This window comes from Pimephales promelas, chromosome 23, assembly GCF_988280905.1.
Source record: "Pimephales promelas chromosome 23, fPimPro1.hap1.1, whole genome shotgun sequence".
NCBI lineage: Eukaryota > Metazoa > Chordata > Actinopteri > Cypriniformes > Leuciscidae > Pimephales > Pimephales promelas.
The window spans coordinates 5,164,815-5,182,103 of record NC_142791.1 but is presented as its reverse complement, the minus strand read 5'-3'; the positions used below and the strand labels follow the sequence as shown (position 1 = coordinate 5,182,103).

General features: G+C 37.6%; 1 protein-coding gene across 23 annotated transcripts in view; it reads left to right on the top strand.

The window, feature by feature from the left end:
- The window catches only part of dlg2 (discs large MAGUK scaffold protein 2), a 199,596-nt gene that overhangs the window by 32,406 nt on the left and 149,901 nt on the right, over nt 1-17,289 (top strand). The window lies entirely within an intron of this gene.

Here is a 17,289-nt window from a genome sequence, read left to right as displayed (position 1 = left end):
CGATAACAAGCCTCTCAGATACGTTGCTGGTGGAATGCATTATTGATGGTCAGTCCATCAACTAAGATTCCAAGGCTTTATCGGATTTTCCCGCCTTCAGTGGTGCAGGTATCCGGATGGGAACCCTTTTGAGTGGCATTGAAGGATTGAGAGTGCCAGTCTGCTAGCAGTACTTGAACTAATGGGGATTTATTTCACTTGAGCCAAGCTGCTCTGTTTACACGCTTCTAAATATACAGAGTGATTTGATCTTTGCATCTCTGTTCAGTTTAATGTTCTATTTTGGCTTGTCCGTGAAGGAGGGCTTGTGCCTAATGTGTAGACAGCTACCTCTCTCATTCACAATCAGTGTTGCAGATGCAATTCACCATCCTGTGAACTGAAATATTAATGTTTGTATTTGCGTGCTTTGTTGAATCAATGCTTGAAGTACCATTGTGATGGTAATGTGGGTAGCTTGGCTCTGTGCGGTGAATTCCAAATGTGGCCCTAGTACACCTGAATTGCAAGCACCTTAAATGCTGCTTTTAAATAGTCAGGGGTTTCATCAACAGCTGATTAATATTAATCATCTTAATCATACTTGTAAAGCACTATAGAGGTACCATGGTGCAGTGATTGTAATGATTAGTCATTCTAATTCTATAAAATGGAGTTAATATTTTTCAGTAATGGTGTAAATGGTGTTCTTTCAAACATTAATTTTGATCAAAGAATTATGAAAAAGGGTATTATGGTTTTCATATATATATATATATATATATATATATATATATATATATATATATATATATATATATAAAGCACCTGTTTTCAATATTGATAATGATAATAAATGTCTTTTTCTTGAACACTAAATCAGCATATTATAATGATTTTTGAATGATCATGTGACACTGAATACTGGAGTAATGATGGTGAAAATACAGCTTTGCCATCAGAGGAATAAACTACATTTTCAAATATATAATTTTTTTTTTATTGTAATAATATTTCACAATATTGTTTTTGTTGCATTTTTTATCAAATAAGTTCAGCCTAGAAACATTAACAAATATTTTAAAATTCTAACATTTGAACAGTAGTGCACTTGAAAGAAGGACTATCATGGTACATGACTAAAAAAACATAATTATTATAGTATTTTGTTAATATAAACAACACCATCCTGTCATTTAGCTAAAGAGCCGATTTGAATCCAGTCTCATTGGATATTGTTAATTATTTCTTTGTAATAAGTATTTTTTTTATTTTATTATAGAATATTATTTTGTTCAGTAACAGAAGCAGAGTAGATATTAATAGTGAACTCACCTGATTCACAGAAAGCATTCATCATTTGAACAGTTTAGATGCAATCAGTGCTCTGATGATGTAAAAGAGTCCAGTCCCAGAGTTGCTTGCTTACTCAGATTTTTCACCCACAGGTATTATTTTAAGCTTTTTTCTTGAGTTGGACTTTGTGAATCATTGTTCATGCCTTATGAAAGAGAAGTACTTTCTGTGCTATGAGTGGCTAGCACAAGTTTTTATTAGAAATGTGCATCGGCTTCAGTTTGAATGTGTACCGAGTGTGATACATAATGTAGTGATTCCCATGGACCAGGACAAGCTTGTTATAAATATTAATTATAATTATTTAAATTATAAATATATGTGTGTACCAGTAGGTGTCTTTGCTTTTCTGTTTTTCTTAAGGCCTTTAGTCTTTACTGTCTTTGTTGTACATTGAAAATAGCTGACCCCAGTTGCACGAGAAGCATGGAGCATAGACTGCAACTGCTCAAGAAAACAGTCCGACTCATTTAGGAAGCACTGTGTTTTGCGGTTTAAAGAAGCACAATCCTGGTTTGCAGCAATTTAGCTGTGTAATGATTCTGTTGACAGAGATCTGGCTCATCTGTGGCACAGCGCAGGACTCATAGGGTTAACCCCCACGCCTGGAAGAAAAGGTGAAATAGAAGTGGGAACATTAGATGAAAAAAAACAGCACACATCTCTGGACTGCAGAAAACTTTTTTTTTTTCCTCTTTTCTCTGTTTCTGCTAGCTGATGCAAAGACTTAAAGTTGGCCCAGTTTTATTTGTCTATAGTTATTTTGCAACGAGAGTCTATAGAGAGTCTATATATACCGATCGACCGGCCAGGGAACGGAATCAGACTATTTTCCTCATTTAACGCCCCTGACCGGTAACCATCCGGTCAGTCTCACGTCTCACTCATCCGTTTTGTTGCCAGCGGCATTAACTCTTAAAGTGACAGCAGTCTAATATTCCTGCGGCTGTCTGTCATGTTAATGGAAGAAAAAGACAAAGAAAATATCTCCCTGCTCTGGTTTGTATAGCTTTTGTAACTAATTGTAAGCATTAATCTGTATTTATTTTTTTCAATGAAGACTATTACCTGAATATATCGTATACCCACCTTAAAAGCCGTGTTTATTTCTATTTATTCTATTGATTTAAATATATTTATTTTTATTTTTTTATGAAAATAGCATTTTGCTTTTAAGAAAAGTAGATTTTTGTTTGTGTATCCTTTCAATTATAGTTCTGTGAAAAATCGTTATCGGCAGGTCACACTTACAAAAAAAAAAGAAAAAAAAAGAAAAAAAAAAGCGGAAATCGGAATCAGCCAAAAAAGACCTCTAATTGACCTTTTTCTGGCCCCTCCCCCAAAATGGCCATTGCCCAATCACACATCACAGCAACCGTTACTATGTAAGCAGGTCTGTCAAACATTGACTCCAAGCAAGATGGTGAAGCGGTGAAGAATGGCTGTTTCGATTTAGATGTCTGTATTAAAATGCAGATTCAGAAAGTGATAAACTTGTCATTGTATCATCAAGAAAGAGAGAGTCTCAGAGAGAACGAGATCTTGAGGGAACATCCTCCCTCACAAGAGCCAATTATATTGTACACGCTGAAAGTCATTATGCTGTGCTTCATCACAGGAAGTCTTTCCACCAACAATGTCGTTGTTGTTGTTTCTTGGCACTCTGGCTGTAAATATTTCGTGCGAGTTCTTTCTATTTTAAGTCATGGTGAAGTATACATGTGCATGTGCATCCAACGCCCTCCACCCACTTCCTCTACTTCAAATGCACGCAACAGTATATCTGAATCTCTCTCTCTCTCTCTCTCTCTCTCTCTTTGACTGCCTCCACTCTCTTCTTGGTGGTTAATGTTACGTAATAGTTTGCTAGATGCACTCAGTAGGTTATGGCTGAGAGAATATCATCCCACTCACATGCAGTGTGATGCTGGGAATTTGTGTTTTAGTTCCCCATCTCAGCTGTTTTTAGTGGCGTGGACAAAGGTGATATGACGATCTCTGCCTCCACCCCAGCAGGGCAGCTTTTTTTTCAACCCTCCTCTCCTCCGCTGGACAGTGTGGGATCTAGGGTTCACCTGCGTAGGAGAAACTTTATTTATTTATTTTTTTCCTGGCCCACAAGGCCACTCATACTTGTCTCTCTTTTGCTTTAGATGGTTGAATATGTCTGCAATTCTTTTGTTCATTCATTCTGGCGGAGGTGTAAAATTCGCAATGGACATTGCCCACATGCTTTGAAGAGTTTTAACACTTTATGGTTTATATTGTCTCTTACTCGGGATGTTGCTGATGCTGAATAGTTTGTGTCACATAGCTAGACCTTCAGACTGATGGCAGAAGGTCTGGACTACATAGCTTTCATTGACCAACCGCCCAAGAGGACTTCTGGCTGACGTAGAGCAAAGCAATCAATCAGTTAGGTTTGTTCAGTGTCATGTTTAGGGAATGTTGTGCAAGTTTACTGCTACAATGGTGCAACGTTTAAGCTGTGAACTTCACATGCTTTTGAAAATCCAGTTTTTAGTTGATAAGTGCTCAGTGTCATAAGTGCCTTTCTTCTTCCATAAGAGGTGTTGGTGTCACAGCGGCTTTGTTTCCGGGTGGACCGTTAAAGAACGCAACACACACGTTTCCCCGGTACTCTTGAAGTGTTTCCTATTTTGTTTGCCTTATGCATCATGCGTCAGGCAACTGTCCGTGGATGTCACATCTGAGGCTGAGACTCCTGAATAGTTGTAAAGTAAAAACTGGGAATGTTGGGAACCTTAACAAACAAAACCTGGATTGACTTATTATGACAGCAAATCAATGCCTAAAAGAACCGAACGCACAACGGATGCTGGGCGCGTGCTAAATTATTTCCGCGAGAGGATTACAGATCTACTTGCGAGGAAATGGAAGCTCACAAGCTCATTTCAAACCAAGCGGGTAATCCATTAGCCAGAAGTTGAAGTCTCACGGGAGCCGCCATTGTCGCGGGAGCCGCCCACTTTACTCCCATTCATTTTGGCGTCACTTTGACAGCGAAAAACTTTACATCTGAGGTGTCCAAAGCCTTAATTTGTCCATTATTTATTTTAAAGAAACACCAAAATGTATGAAATGCTCCATTACTTGAAAAAAGTTGTTCTGAAAGTGTTTTCAAGATATTGCTTCTATGTGCCGTTATTGTTATAGTTGTGGTGTGGACTCTGCTATTCTTTTACATTTAGGCAAGGCAAGGCAAGTTTATTTATATAGCACATTTCATACACAATGGCAATTCAAAGTGCTTTACATAGAAGAAATTAAAATAATCAAAAGAAATCAGAATAATTAAAACAGTTTAGAATAAAAAATAAGAAATAATGAAAAATAAAGATTATGATAAAAATAAAATACAGTAAATGAAAACTATTTAGAATAAAATGAAGTGCAGTAACAGTCGGACGAACAGTGGCACAGTGCTCATTCAGTAAATGCACAGCTAAACAGATGTGTTTTGAGTCTTGATTTGAATGTGACTACTGTAGGAGCACACCTGATCTCTTCTGGAAGCTGGTTCCAGCTGTGGCTGGCATAATAGCTAAAAGCAGACTCTCCATGCTTAGAGTGAACCCTTGCTATTTCTAGCTGATGTGATCCTAATGATCTGAGTGATCTGTTGGGTTTATATTCAGTGAGCATATCTGCAATACATGAGGTCCTAACCCATTAAATGATTTATATACCAGTAATAATACTTTAAAATCAATCCTAATTGTAACTGGCAGCCAGTGTAAAGACCTGAGGACTGGTGTGATGTGTTCATATTTTCTGGTCCTGCTCAGAATCCTGGCAGCAGCGTTCTGTATGAGCTGCAACTGTCTTATGGTCTTTTTAGGAAGGCCAGTGAGGAGGCCATTACAGTAATCCACCCTGCTGGTGATAAAAGCATGCACAAGTTTCTCTAAGTCTTGACTGGAAACAAAGCATCTAATTCTTGAAATATTTTTCAGATGATAGTATGCTGATTTAGTTATTGCTTTGACATGACTATTGAAACTAAGGTCTGACTCTAGTGACACACCAAGATTCCTGACTTGATTTTTAGTTGTTAGACCCCTAGCGTCAAGGTATGCATTCACCTTAAGAACTTCATCTTTGTTTCCAAACGCAATAACTTCAGTTTTGTCTTTGTTTAACTGCAGAAAGTTTTGACACATCCAACCGTTTACTTCATCAATGCATTGGCACAGGGAGTTAATGGGGCTGTAGTCGTTAGGCGATAGGGCTAAGTAGAGCTGTGTGTCGTCTGCGTAGCTGTGGTAAGCTATTTGGTTCTTTTTCATTATTTGGCTCATTGGGAGCATATACAGGTTGAATAGGAGTGGCGCAAGAATCGAGCCCTGAGGGACTCCGCAAGTCATGGATGTCCACTCAGACTTATGTTCTCCCATACTCACAAAATAACCTCTCCCTTCTAAGTATGACCTGAACCATTTTAGGACTATCCCAGAAAGCCCCACCCAGTTTTCCAGCCTGTCAATAAGTATGGTGTGATCAACAGTGTCAAATGCAGCACTGAGGTCGAGTAGTACCAACACGGATAATTTGCCTCTATCAGTATTTCAGCGAATATCGTTTATTATCTTTATGAGAGCTGTCTCCGTGCTGTGATGCGATCGGAAACCAGATTGAAAATTGTCAAAATATCCATTTGAGCTTAAGAATTTGTTCAGCTGATTGAAGACAACCTTTTCAATGATCTTGCCTATGAAAGGAAGATTTGAGATCGGTCTATAATTGCTCAAGATGGTCTTATCCAGATTGCTCTTTTCCAGATTTAGAAAATCCAGATTTAGAAAGATATGTTAAAACTATATCTTTATTGTTCCTGTTTATCATTCTTGGTGTAAACAGGCCTTTAGTGTGTAGGTTGTCTATAAATCAGCAGAATACAGACCAAGAGAACCTTCTGTTTTTGTTGTGTGATGTGGATGTGTAGACAGACTAAACTCAGACTGAAATCAAGAATGCCCAGCCTTCATTACTGTAACTGACACATCTTTATTAGTTTAATTGCATTAAATTATCACAGCCCTCACACAAAACAAGGACCTTCAGACTGTGTGCATGACAGAAAGTCTTCTCAGAGCAGGCTGATTGAATTGTATTTGAAACTTTGGATTTGTTGCAAACGTTTGTACCTTGATGGCTATAGTGGTGGCGCTTTAAATGAGATGAATTCAGTTCTTTGAGAGCATTTACTGTGCTGAGAGCACAGCTGCTAAAAGCCTTTCAAACTATTTTAAACTCTTCCTACTTGTTTGTGTAGTTTGTTAAGAAACCTGTTTGAAAGCATTTGTTATTTCTGAAATTCTGTAATTTCCACTAGTGGTTCATATATTATGGTTCAAGGAGGTTTAACATGCTCACTTGTGCACTTGCTGCAACCCCACTGGGTACATACCGAAATCTATTCTGTTGCAACAAAAAAAGGTGGTTCCCTGTGGTTTTATGGGAAAAAAACACTCCTGCAGTGTGACAGCAGTACAGTGATGGTTTTGTTGCACCATTTTGCAAGATTGCCCCAGTTCTCCCACTGACACCTCGCATCAAGTGGTATGATTACACAACCCTAAGGAGTTTTGAAGAGGTCTGTTTGTAAGGCGCTTAATGAGGTAATAACTGTGATCTGGTGAATGTACAGAGGCAACAGAGGAGCGTGGGGCTGCTCTGATGGAGGTCTGCTGTGTATCCAGTGATAGGAGACTCAGAGCACTCAGATTTGTGCTATGAAGTGTGTGATGTATGTTAATGAATGTGTCTGTGCAGCAGCCTCCAGGCGCTTAAGAGTACCCTTGGAGCCGAGGTGGGGATTTGCATGGCCTGGGTGTTGAGACGGAAGTCATGCAATATGCAAAAAACGCGTTTGTTTTCTATCATCGTGGGGAATTTACATTTACCTTTATTATAAATTCTTAAACTTTTCTGCAGTATTCTGTAGTTCTGCAGTACCCACTTCACACAGAATTTTCCCACCTCCCCTCTGGACGTAGATTTAGAATGCCCCGAACTAAAACTAAACGACACATCACTTCATTTGTGCCGAGGAGCATTCAACTACTTAACGAATCACCCATGGGCACATAGACTGATTTTGAATGTGCATTATTGAATATATATCTATTTATTGATTCTTTTAAGCTGCGGAATATTTTAGAGTTTTTTTTTTTTTTTTTTTTTTGAGAGGTATTACTGAATATATATTTTTTACTGATCTCTTAAGTTGTCAAATTGATATATTCCATGTCACTTTTGTCTTTATTCTTCTTTATTTATGTTTATTCTATGTTTTTTGTGGTTATGTTTATTATGGTTCCCATGAGTGTAAAACAAATTCCCCTTTGGGGCAATAAAGGTTTCATTCATTCATTCATTCATTCATTCATTCATATCATTTTTACATTTTCGCAAAGACTTTACACTAAAAATTCTGATTTAAAAAAAAAACAAAGCCATTTTGGGTTATTTAACTCAACCATTGTTTAGAAATGACTATAATGGTTTCTATTATTAAATTAAAAATCATGTGCAGAATGACTACAGCAACAACAGACAGCAGTAATAATCAAAATGTGAAAATGTAGAACTCCCAGAAATAGACAAAAGTAAAAACATACATTTGTTGATCACAACAATTTAGGTTAGTTAATTATTTATATATAAAAAAGTTTTTACTTGAGAAAATGTAATCCCAACAATGAACCTAAAACCCCATCCACATAGACTTATTTATTTAGCAATCTAAATGGGAACATATCATTGACTTTTATCTTCTATAGACTAACCATAACTGTAAAAGAAAACTTGGGGCTACTTTCAATAATCAATCATAACTTGTTATAACTGATTATGAATATTTGGATCAGTTAATCGTTACAACGTTAACATTACAACCCATTACTCGGTTCATCCCGTGAACACTCAATATTGGTTATTAAATAATTCATAGAAATGTACATAGGAAAGATTGTAAGATGAAACAGATTTGTTCAGTGCACCGTAAAGTTATGTAATTCACTGTTACCTTAGCAGAATCCCCTCAAGATGTGTTCAGTGTGGCTTTATCTGGTGAGATGAGGTGACATTAGAAAAGCTTGACAGGCGTTGTCTTATCTCTTGTACTAGTCTGGACACATACTTGCATCAGTCAATCTAATGTACTGTAATGTGTCACTGTCATTATTATATATGGCCCAGTTTAACCTCTGTATATATACATATATCATATACAGTAGATCTGTGATTTAAGATTTAGTTACATTTTAAGAAATGTTTCATTCAATTCAAACTGTTTAGTTTAGGGACAGTCATCATCCACCTTTTGCTTAGTGAGGGAAATAGGTTAGCATTGATGTTTGTGAGATATAAAAGAATATGATGCTTTCTTGAAAAGCACCTCCATAAATTAAATTTCAGCCATAACTTAGCTGTCGGTTTGCTCCTAGGGATATGCTGACAGAATAAGACGCACTGACATGCACTGACGACGCACTGGTATGTCAGAGGGATCAGTTTTGACAGGCTGTGAATAGAAACATTTAGCGCAGTAATTTGGAAAGGCCTCTTAGGATGTTGTCTGACTGCTTACAGCTACACAGGGTCGGGCATTTGTCCTTTAAAAGATGTACTGCACCAACGCATGTGACGTATGAAATAGCATTTTACAGTAATAATTTTACCTGCCACTCACACCTGAATGAGATTCTTTGGTGCCCCGTGTGGCCTTCATGAAAGGTAACTGATTGGGCTAAAGTTTTTAGGTCAGGTCTAACTAAAACTTTTTCTGAGTTTCACTATCCTGAACTATCCAGAACCGGAAACCTATGTTCACTATCTAGAACCGGAAACCTATGTAATTATAAAAAATACAAAAAATCTCATGTGTTCAGCTTTCGTGTTGTGCTACTATAAAGTGCTTTGTGCTTTTGAGTCTGTGTTGGATATAATTGGATCTCAATTTCACGCAAACTGTTTTCTCTAAAGTCTAGAACGATGTGTTTAATTTATAATTTTGTGCTGTTATTGGCATCTTGTTGATGGCATTAATATGGATTAGCACTGTGAAGCCTGGATCTCTTTTTTGTGTATATCTGCTATACTATTTTTGTTGATGAGCTCACAAAGAAAAAATCTAGACAACTATTATTTTATTGCAATAAAGTATTGAATTGAATTATGGATGAAATGTAAGTTATACAAATGTTCCATCTCTGAATCATAATTGATTGAGCCATGTTTGAAGCTCTGTCGATCGCACATCAGTTGTTATGCTGCTCTGCAAAAAGGTTTAGCTGTTTGTACTATTGAACAATAGAAAAAGAAAAAAAAAACTGGCAGGGAAATATTTAAAATTGGATTTAAACCATGTATTATGTTCCAGCTCCTTATAAAGTTACCATCCTTTGGCAAGTATTTCGATGTCAAAACTCTCATTTGGCGCTTTGGATGAGTAGCATTACAAGAACACAAAATCTGCGTTTACCACACAATATCATTAAATAAGCATGATAATATGATGATAAATTGGACCATACGCAACTTCATGTGCAATTTTTGCCACTATGGGCAATTATGCTGCTAACCTATTTTCAGCTCTTCGCAGTCCCACGTAAGAAGGCTAACAGAGTAAAGCAGAACAGATTAAACTCAATTCTAGATAGACTCAGTTGAGTTGTAAAGCTTTGACTTTTCCCTTCTTTTCCACTGTCAGCGTTTTGAAGATGAGCACATCTGTCAAGGGTTTAACATTCTTTGTATTTCATACTTGACTTGCGCCAGAGGATTAATCTTGTCACCCCACAGGCTGTTTAAGGGGAAGAAGAAAGCATTCTGGGTTTAACATGCAACATGCTTATGAAGAACAAGCACCCTCACAGCTAATGTCGCAGAGGCTCTGTTGATTTAGACCAACAGCATGCTTGTGAAATGTAGAACTTGTCATTATCTCAAAATAAAACCAACAGGGTGATCAGAATCCTGATTTGAACTTTGAAGTTTTTACCAAATTATGAAATTGATGGGCCATCTCTTGCTTTAATTGGGTGCTCCTGAGGCTATAGCCATCTATCGTAAGTTTTATGCTCACCATACCATATGTGTCCCACGGATGAGACGTTTAGCAGAGGTTCTGACTCTCTGTGGTCATTAAAAATGGCCAAATTTGCCCATTGGCGTCTGTCCATCATGGACTCCTAATCATCCCCATGTGCTACACTGATTGGCTCTATCACTCTGTCTCCTCGCCACCAATACGCTGGGTTCTGGCACAATATGGCTGACTTGTCACAGTCTTGAGTTCCACCACCGAACACTCCAACAGAAGAAGATTAAGAAAATAACACAGCTCTCCATACTTTTTACTTTTTTTACTCCATAGTTTTTTGGAAAAATGAATCCTGTCATTCACATGGGCTTGGAGGAAATCAGTAGTCCTTTTAAAGTAGGCATGAAAAGGAAGTTGCGACTCTATATCCAAGTGAAATGGTTCTTGGACAAAATCAAGTTCTGGACTTTTTTCATTTGGATATAGCCACAACTTCCGTTTCATAGCAGCTTAAAAAAGGAATACTGATTTCCATCCAAGGCCATTTTTAGTCTATAGCTATGTTTTAACTTTGTGGTAATTAGCCTACGTGGCATAATTTGAGAAAGTTGTTTGTGAGTTCCTCGTGTAGTTTTGGTAAGCCTTTCACATCTCTCTTCTTTTTTTTTCTTGGTACAGTGAATTCAAACTGCTCGTTTTGATCAAGGTCTTTCTATCACTCTCTCTCTGTCAACCTATGTGTCAAGTTCATGTGAGGGACCGGCTCTCAGTATGTAGAGACATAAGGCATGACCTAACAATGGACGGATATGCTCTTCTGTTCCCCTGGGTACACATTAAAACTACTGTAGATTCTACATATCTAAAGGATTTGTGAGCTGACACTGATTCATTAATCTGTGTTTTGCTACACAGATTTCCTAAAATCTGGTGCTCAATACAGTGCTGGAAAGGGTGGTTGCCAGAGCACTGCTATGCTGTTGCTTAGGCTCTCTGAGTAGTTGCCAACATGCTTCATGTGGTTGTTCAGCGGATGTTTTCTGGCCCAAGGGCAAAGACCTTACCCCCAAGTTTCTATGATCTTCTAGTCTGTAGATCTGGATCAGAAGCTTAGGTGACACACTGGCTGCTTGGCGTGATCGTGAGCGTGGCGGCTGCGTCACGTTTTCTGTCACCAGTGCAAACGAATTTAAAACGAGTCTGACGTGGCACTGCTGCTGCTAGGTGACGTACAGGGAGGGCGTATTGTGGAAGCCCTATACTTCATGTATGTTAAGCATAAATATAAAGCCTTCCTGATAAAGACACTGTCAGTTGTATTGACAGCAAAATAGACTACAGAATATTTCATTCTGTATTGACAGGTGCAATATTTGAAAATGTATCATTTATTTTTATATTATATTTATATCTGAATTTATGTCAAAACGTAGACTTTCAACCATCAAAATGTAATTTATTAATATGTATTTGTGTGCAAAATAACATAAACATCTTTTCCTATTATATTTTGCCTGGAAACGCTTCCAATATGGGAGCAGAAATAAAAACGGACACGCCACACAGCTGAGACGCTTACGCCACGCAGCCAGTGTGTCACCAGCCTTTCTCAAGTCTTTGAGGTTTTTCTGGCTGTTTTATTTTCTGCCAGGAGGATATGCAACTCAATAATCTAAAAACAAAAATGATTTTAATCATTATTCAAGTCTGTAGCATAAATGGTGAAAGATGAGTTATATACTTATAAAACTTATGATGTTTATACTTAAGGTTGGATTTTATCCAGTGTACAAAACATCTTCACACAGCTGATGTCAGTTTGTTTCTAATGCAAGGGGATTTAAAGGGTTAGAGAATACTTTTTGTGCGAAAAAACAAACAAAAATAATGAGTTTATTCGACTATTCCTTTTCTTCCTTGTAGGCCAGAAAAGAGACTTCCTTAGATTTCCACGACGCATGCGCGAGAACTGAACTGAAGTAGTGTAAGGAGATCGCAATTCTCGCGCATGCGTCGTGGAAATCTAAGGAAGTCTCGTTTCTGGCCTACAAGGAAGAAAAGGAATAGTCGAATAAACTCGTTATTTTTGTTTGTTTTTTCGCACAAAAAGTATTCTTGTCGCTTGATAAACATATAGTTGAGCCACGGTAGTCACTTGGGATATTTAAACATTTTCTTCATTGACTTTCTGGGCCGTCAAGAGGCAGTCCCTTAGGAGCCAATGTGGTAGTTATACAGCTCTCAAATTTAATCAAAAATATCTTCATTTGTGTTCCGAAGACGAACGAAGGTCTTACGGGGTTGGTACAGCATGGGGGTGAGTAATTAATGACTTAATTTTCATTTTTGGGTGAACTAACCCTTTAAAGCCTCAAGAAGATTATTTAGGCTGTTTGGCTATAGAGTTATATATTATTATAATCACCATTGGTGACTATTATATAGTCACCAAAACCATCGTTTTTACATTTTTCATGTAAATCAGCCTACAAATGGCTCAAATATTGTCTCTGCCAATTAAACTGGGATATGAGAAAGTATTGTAACATCAATAAAATTACTCACTTTTCAGACTAATGACTGTTGGCTATAGGTGTTAGGTAAACATTATTTTTGCAATTCTGCTTGGTGCCACTATGGCGTAATAATGACACTCTTCACCTTTAATGTGACCTTTAGTGTTTCAACATGTATCTGTGTCAAAGGAGGAGAAGGAGGGAGCGTGTGTGTGTGTGTATGTGCAAGAGCATGGGTGTATGACTCATTGCTTCAGCAGGAGCTGCCTCTGGGAGTAGATATATTTGTGCTTGTTAAAGTGTTTTGGCTTCAGTGCAGCTTTGCCTGCTCGTCTCTCTCGTCCTGTCCACAATTTTAGCTTATATGTCCCTTTTTGTCCAGTGCGTCTTTCTGCATCTATTTCTGTCCAAGGCTGAACGTCAGGTCACAGCAAGTGAAATGAGTTTTTCTTGGCTGAAAAGTCTGTACCCCTCTGAAACTGGCCTCGGACAGACTATCTGGTGTTCTCTCTCACATAAAAAGCTATTTTGGTAGCTAAAACTGCAGTTCCCAGTGGCTAATTTGTGAATTCAGTCGCCTCCGCTCTTTCTCTCACCTCTCTTTCTCCACCCCCTCAGTCTTCAGCCTCAGCACTCCCTCTCTCTTGTCACCCCCTCATTCTCTCCCTTTCTCTTTCCTTCTCTCCCCCGTTTTCTCGTGAGCTCGTCTATACTGTAAAGCTGTTAACCACAGAACAACTAGTTTCCCTGGTAACAGGGAGGCTGGCACCAAAAATATATTCTCTAAGGCATCTTCTCCGATGCCTCCCACTGCTTGCTGGTGCTCGTCCACGCATCACAACACCACCTAGCTCTGAACTGGCCCTCTGATTTAAATATTACATATAATATTTAATATATAAATAAGTCCTAATATATAAATACTACTATTTATATATACCTATATAAATATTACTATTTGGTCAGCAGGCACAAAGACTAAAGAGGTTCAGGGAAAAAAAGGCTTTATTAATAATCCACTCTAAATGAACACGCAAGGGAATAACACAAACCACACAATATAAACACTGGGCTACTGTATATAAACGTGGGTAGAACAAAGGAAAGTAAACTTGACAAATGTGAAACTAATACGTAACTATAGAAACAAAGGAGGACATAATCGGTAACCAATGAAACTAAACAGAGTGGGGAAACAAGAACTAAAGGTAACAGAACAGAATGTCAAAATAAGAGTTCACATAAACCTAAAAATAAGCTTGTTGGGATTTTGTTCGTATAACAGTTAGTTCTGATCCTCGAATCCGACTGGACGAGAGGGTTTCTAAAACGCTGATATTTCACCAGTATCAGCACTGCTTTTCTTTGTGCGCTAGACTGTCAGTCAGTACAGGTTACATTGTTACGCCACTAGGTGGCGAGAAAGGACCCACTTTTAGTGAGTCATTATACGATTCATTCAACTAATATGTTCAAAAACGCTGATTAAAGGTACACTATGCAAGATTGTTTCGCCACCAGGGGTCGCAACAAAGGCGTATATTAATAACAAAGGCGTATATTAATGATGGATATTACGCATTAAGCGGAATTATGGATCTTGTCGTCAAGCTGTTGGATCTTTTATTGATGAATACATTGATGTTTTTAAACTTGACTGTAGTATGAAGCAGGCGCGATTGCAAGATGTATGCCAGCGCCACACGCAACGCGAGTCCCGCGGATATAAAGGAACAAGGACATTTCATTCTACCGAACTACACGCTGAATTATAACTAACATTATTAACAAAGTTCCCTTGCATCACATCTGGCAAGTGACCGAATATATAATGAGGATGAGACAGTCGATTTTGCTTTAACGTATATTTTGCGTTATGTAGAGGCTATAGCCTATAGTTTTTCGGGACTTCTGCAAGTTATTGACAGTTATTGAGCAAAAAAAAATAATGGACGAATAAGAAAACCAATGAATGCATGAAATCTATGAATGCACAAAATGTCCTTTTAACTTTATACCGGGTCTTAAAGGGTTAGTTCACCCAAAAATTAAGTCATTAATTACTCACCCCCATGCTGTACCAACCCCACGAGACTTCCTTAGATTTCCACTACGCATGCGCGAGAATTGCGATCTCCTTACACTACTTCAGTTCAGTTCTCGCGCATTAGGCTTGCCGCGATAGACGGTGTTGACGGTGTTACCGGTTTTAAGCCCCATCACCGGTGACATCACTTTCCCACCGTGACACCGCGATGTCTTGACTTTTTTTTTTTAAAGTATTCGTTTTTGCTAAAATATTTATTTGAATTAATTAAAAATAATAATTTTCAATTATTTAGTTCTGAAGAGAGCATTATAATTAAAAATGAACTGCGCAACGCGTGCCGTCACGTCACAGATGAGCAAGCATCAGGATTCCATTTAGCACGTGTGGAGACGAGAACGAGTCAAATTACAGAAAAGCAAGATAATGGCGGAAGATTTGGTGTCAAAACGCAATGCAAAAGCGCCTGTTTGGCAATATTTTGGCCAATATATATTAATGTTAATAAATGCCAATTTATAGTGTTTTTTTTTTTTAGAGTGCTGTCATTTATGTAGGCTATGGTCCTTTTTAAAGTTTTTATTTTATATTCGTCTCTTTTTATTTGGTTTTATCTTATTTAAACTTTGTTTAATTTATTTAGGCCTATTTTGTTTTCTTATTCGTTAATAAACGTTTTATTTTTTTTTTTGGGCCCACAGTTTGCCGATTTAAATGCCAATTTATAGTCTTTTTTTTTTAGAGTGCTGTCATTTATGTAGGCTAAGGTCCTTTTTAAAGTTTTTATTTTATATTCGTCTCTTTTTATTTGGTTTTTATCTTATTTAAACTTTGTTTAATTTATTTAGGCCTATTTTGTTTTCTTATTCGTTAATAAACGTTTTATTTTTTTGGGGGGGCCCACAGTTTGCCGATTTTCACTTTTTTCAGCCTATGCATGGGGTTATTTTTATTCGTTCGTTATGCTAATAAAAGTTCTGTCTATATTTTATTCGTTTATTATTATAATAAAGGGCTGTCTAAAAGTTTATTGTCAGCGAGTTGTTTTTTTTTTTTCTCCATTCCAGCAATTGACGCTGAATTGCAATTGACGCTTATTTCGAAAGTGAAAGTATGTCATTTATGTAGGCTAAGGTCCGTTTTGAAGTTTTTATTTTATATTCGTCTCTTTTTAATTGGTTTTATCTCATTTAAACTTTGTGTAATTTATTTAGGCCTATTTTATTTTCTTATTCGTTAATAAACGTTTTATGGTTCTTATTTGTTTGGGCCCACATTTTGCCGATTTTCACTTTTTTCAGCCTATGCATGGGGTTATTTTTATTCGTTCGTTATGCTAATAAAAGTCTATAAATAAAAGTTTTATTATCAGCGAGTTGTTTTTTTTGTCCATTCAAGCAATTGACGCTTATTTCGAAAGTGAAAGTATAACGCGCACGCATTTAAAAGCTATTTAACCCCCCCGCCCTGCCCTCCACGGTGACACCGGGATTACCGGTGTTGTCACACGTCGATTAACCGGTGGGAAATTTTCCTCACCGCGGCAACCCTATCGCGCATGCGTCGTGGAAATCGTATGGAAGTCTCGTTTCAGGCCAACAAGGAAGAAAAGGAATAGTCGAATAAAGTCGTTATTTTTGTTTGTTTTTTCGCACAAAAAGTATTCTCGTCGCTTGATAAAATTATAGTTGAGCCACTGTAGTCACATGGAATATTTAAACATTTTCTTCATTGACTTTCTGGGCCGTCAAGAGCCAGTCCCGGAAGTCTATGTGGTAGTTATACAGCTCTCAAATTTAATCAAAAATATCTTCATTTGTGTTCCGAAGATGAACGAAGGTCTTACGGGGTTGGTACAGCATGGGGGTGAGAAATTAATGACTTCATTTTCGTTTTTGGGTGAACTAACCCTTTAAGCAAAACTTTAATAGGCGACTCACCATATCTTCAAACTTGTGACAACGAATATTTGTGTTCTCTTGGGGATGTTTATTTCGGCTGGTTTGGCTCCACTCGCTCTCCCTAAAATCCACATTTGAATTCTCCACACCAGTGGTTTTCCTCAGGCGTATTTTGCACATACGGTAGCAGTTTTTTGGACGTAGGACTTGTTCCTCCAACAAAGATTTTCCCTTTGACTTGATAGATTGACTTGGCACAATTAACTATGTTCGGTAAATATAAGTTTGTAATTTTAACAAGATAAGGTGCTATATGCAACTTATATTGCTATATTCTTTAACATGTGTCCACCACTGCAGGGAGAGATGAAGACGGGGAGTATATAATGAGTTAGACTCCTGCCCCCTTGTGTTTGTTAT